Here is a 4,968-nt window from a genome sequence, read left to right as displayed (position 1 = left end):
TACAATTCTTCATAAATTGAAATAATTTCATTACCATGTNAATTCTTCATAAATTGATATAATTTCATTACCATGTGCATTATTGCCTGCTGCCTGCGAAGCCAATAGTAATCTAAGACGGTCGCAGAGCTCGTCTGCGTTATTCCAATATTTATAGTTATTCGATGTATTCAATGACAGCTCAAGACCTCTGCCCTCGACAAACAATTTACTTATAACTTCTTTATACTTGTAGCCATTTGTTATCTTAATTCTTAATTTATTTGTTGTTAAGTGCGCAGAAGTATGAACTAGAATGTCTCTATAGACATCCAAGTCATTTTTACTGTATGCGTTAGGCCTTTTGAAAATATTAACTGTATTAGACCGGGGGTTAATTGATATTTATTATTTTCTATGATCAGCTGAGCTGTTTTATAATTAAACTGAACAACTTTATCAACAAATTTTATTAAAACCCCGTGTTTTTTCGGTGCATACGCTTTGTCACGATAAGCTAGCCAAGCCTCAACCGAGTCCATCATAGAAAATATTTGTTTTTCAGAATATCCACTAGAATTAGTGTATTCAACATTATAGCTTGATTATGCAGCTCAGTTACTATAGAATTATTTTCATCGTTTTTATAATTGTTAATATCATGATTTTGTTCATATTTTAAATACTCGTTATTATTATCAAATTCATTAGTAAAATTTGAAATTTGCCATGTTTTCTCTTTTTGAAGTGTTGTTAACTCGTTTAAAGGTTCAATAATAGGTTTTAATGTACGTTTCATGTAAACCTCATTAGCAACATCATCGTTTTGCAATGATTGGAATTTTCGTTTAATATTTTGCTTGGCCTCGGCTAATTGTCTCAATATTTCGTTATTAGATTCTCCGTCCATTGTTAATCGATTACTGACAAAATCCCGTTATTACACGACATTATATTATTGCGAAAGTATCGAAACATTTCCGATACCTGCCTTCATTTCGCGGATGATCTTTGCTAATTACTACAAAACTAAATTTACTATCGTTTCAACATGAATGACAAAATTCACGAAACTGGTTAAGTGTCATGTCCCCTGAACAATTATTAAAATATATATGCCGTATATTGGTTTCGTCTTGTTTGAATAAAATAAGCATATTAGCGTTATCCCGTATCAATTGTTTACCTACATAGCTAAAAGATTGTGTTAAATAAAATATGTCAATGTTATTATGTCTGCCTCGAGTAAAATAGGTTCTTATAATTTCTTGAGATTCGGTTATTACGTCGTCGAATATAAAAACTGAATTTGGCAAGGCGTCCTCAGGGCTAATTACAGTGTCGTTTTCATGAAACATGAATATTTGCATTCCTGGTACACTTTCTATAGTATCCTTAAGCATTTGATATTTTGGCTGGTCTAGAGTTTTTGAATATATGTAAATATTTTTGAATTTTACACCATTTTCAGCGACTAGTAAAGAAAATAAAACATTAGTTTTACCACAGCCCGACGACTCNGAAAATAAAACATTAGTTTTACCACAGCCCGACGGTCCCGCAATAATCGCTCTAATAGAGTTTGGAAATAAAGTGCCGTGTCGGGGAGGTTTATTGTCATTATTTTCAGTATCTGCGTTTATCACGGGGAGTTTAACACTTTGCTGTATAAACTTCATGTTTTCCACTATAAATAGTTTATCAGGACAGTAAACTGATCAAATGATGTCTCGTCACGGTCGCAACAAGTTTAAAAGTGGTGTAGGTCTATTCAATACGCTCTTAGATAAATTGCCTATAGAATTATACTAATTAAAGTAAAATTCTAACGTGTAACCACTACCTTTACCTAAATATTCTTCTTGTTTTAGTAACAGTTTAGTGAAATCCTCATTCAGAAACTCGTCAATAGGACTTGATATGAACAAACTTCGTGATATAGTTTTAAAAGATCTATTTTCTACAGATTCAGCTTTATTCGGAATAACATATGTAGACTCTAGTTTTAAACTGTACTTAATAGGACTATCGGTTAAGAGACGTTTAAGCAAAGCAATTAACTCAGGCCGTGCTTCCTCCAAAAACACTCCATAATTAAGAATACGTTTTAAATTCTTTTTGTAAAATGTCTTGTGTAACCCCCCAAACGCCTGTTGTATTAAACTAAAACTACTAGTATTTATATTGTTTATTCTAAATTTCTTTGTATGTTTTTCCTTAGATTCTGCTTGTAAACAAAGGTTATCTGCTTCATTATCATCCCAACAATCGTCAAACAGGTGTTTTCATTTTTCACCTGGTAAATAATTGGAATTTCTTAGATAATATATTTTGTATAACATTAACTACGTGTAAATAATAATATTTGAAATTTTTTTTTTTTTTTGAAAAAATTGTGCATAATGTTTGAGCAACTAGTAGTATTTACTACACTTAATAATAATAAAATAATATATTAAAAAAAAAAAATTAGCTTTTAAGTTATAAATGTTTTTATAAAATTTCTTAAAATTATGAAAAATCGGTCATGAAGTTTAGACGAATTGTAATATTTATTGTGCTTAATAATAATAATAAAGGAATTTTTCTTACCTTTATTTACATAAGTCGAAGTCGATGGTTTACAATCAGGTATAGAAACACTTTGCAACGGTTTATTAATATTAAGGTTTACGTCGTTTCTTTTAGTTAAATTTAATTGTAATTAATTTAATTGGGTTTCATCTATAAAGTGTAATTATATTAACACAAAATATTGCTTAATTAAATTTTATATTTAATAATATCTTGAAAAATGACTTACCATGTAACAGTTTCTGGTGTCTTATTAAAACGCTCTTTCTTGTAAATTTTTTTGCACAAGCATTACAACTAAACTGCACATCACTATGAATTTTTTTATGTTGATTAAGGTTACTTACAGTTGAAAATATTTTACTACAAGTATTACATTGATTCATTTTTAAAGATTTTGGAAAAATACACAAAATAGCGAATACAAATTGCAGTAAAATGTAGAATATTTAAAATGTATTAACTGATTCAAGTACAGCTAATAACAAATGTTAACTAAACGAGTTACGTAACAGGAATGACACTTGTACACAATTTAAATGTCTTATCGACAAATTCTTACCTATAAATTTTTATCCCTTTCCCTGTCCTTTTAGACTCTGAAAGGTTACAAATATATAAAAAATCAAACTAATTGGCCGCAACGAATAATTTGTAACTTTCATGGCGTTTTACAAAATTATAAGAAAAGGGTCGCCAACCTACTGGGCGAGACAGTGTATTGTCGGACCACAGTAGGATTTAAAAAAAATTAACTTTTGTATATTAAAACAATTAGAAAAAAATATATAATTAATAAATATTAAAGTTGATGTCCGTTGAGTCGTTGATAGTAGATGTACACCAAAACCTCGTGACAGTTGTCATACAACCATATAGATCAGGGATGACCTTATACAAGGCCGTTGCCCTTACCTTATAAACTAAGGGGAGATGATTTTTGAAAGGAAAAAAATACACGAGTCCATTGAAGATGGAACACGCAAAAAAAAAGAAAAATATGATGGTTAAGTTAAATTAAGGGGACTTTATTAAGTAAAACAAAAAAAACAAAAAAAAATTAAATTACTACGAGGCAAAAAAACCGAATGGTCAAAAAAACCTCAACTACAAATTAAAGGGGACAAAGAAAGAGAAAAAAAAACAGATATTAATAAAAAAAATACTAGTTACACCTACACTTTTATTGTTAGAGAATACGATGAACGTCTTCGGGTATCCGCCGGCTATTAATCGCAGCATTGCCGCTAAGCACGGAGGGTATACGTCCCAAGTAAGCGACTGGTTTTAAGCAGTTAGACTTAGCTTGCAAGACGTTGGGACACCCCGGAATAAAATGCACTACGTCACCACATTGTACCAATAATATATACATATCATCCATAAAATATAATATAAAACCTAAAAAAAAAATCACAAAAAAATATGGATATAACATGACAGGTGGTCTTGTACACGCCTGCCATGTTGCGGGACCTAAATAAAAAAAATAGGGGCACTTACACTAAAAAAAACTATATAAAAAAAATTCGCCACACGTGCTTATGGCACGGCGCACTAAAAAAAAAAATTCTGGCTCAAAAACATTAAAACAAATATATACATTACCAGCCCCAAAGGGCTAACGAATATGGAGACAGGTTTAGCCGACGCCAATATAAAAAATACTAGTATTTTTCGTTCATTATTGTTTTAAGATTATTTTAAAAAACCCAGCACAGTGGAGTGGCGGCACAGTGGGGTCGTGGCATAGTTGGGTCCAGTATAGATGATATCTGACAGTGATTAAAATCACTATCATAAAAAACGCTTCGATGCAAATCTGTTGATAGTGTTTAATTAAAAAAAAAAAATTTGTTAAAATAGCATATTTTTGAATATGGTAGCCATTTGCGCATAGAAGATAGGTCGTCGGGACAAATTTTTTTTTTTCATTTTATAGTACATAAAATAAGCTTTAATTTGATATATGTTTAAAGGACGCAGTATTTCCGGAACATTTTCAAAAATTAAGTTGAAAAAGTTAATTTTCGTAAAAAAAGTTGCTATTTTAAATCCCCCCAATGAGCAGGTTAGATGATAGATTTTCAAAAAAATGATATCAAATGAAAGGTAAATATCGAAGGTTTTAGTATAAAAAAAAAATATGTTGATTTGTTTATTTTTGAAAAAGTTATGGAAGTTTTAAGAAAAAAAAGTGAAAAAATTTTGAAAATTAGCGATTTTTAAATTTGTAATTTTTTTTAATTTTTCCTCCATTTGCAGGGAACGAGGGAATTTTTTTCAATTTTTAAGGGTAATGTCTTCTATTAGATACGATTTGTGTTCTTTTGACGTATTTTCGAAAGAAATCGGTCCAGTGAGAGCTGAGAAAAAGTGGCAACAGACATAAAAAAAAAAACATCATAGTAAAAT

This window comes from Daktulosphaira vitifoliae, unplaced genomic scaffold (assembly GCF_025091365.1).
Source record: "Daktulosphaira vitifoliae isolate Bord-2020 unplaced genomic scaffold, ASM2509136v1 Scaffold_1, whole genome shotgun sequence".
Lineage (NCBI taxonomy): Eukaryota > Metazoa > Arthropoda > Insecta > Hemiptera > Phylloxeridae > Daktulosphaira > Daktulosphaira vitifoliae.
Note: the sequence above shows the minus strand (reverse complement) of the source record.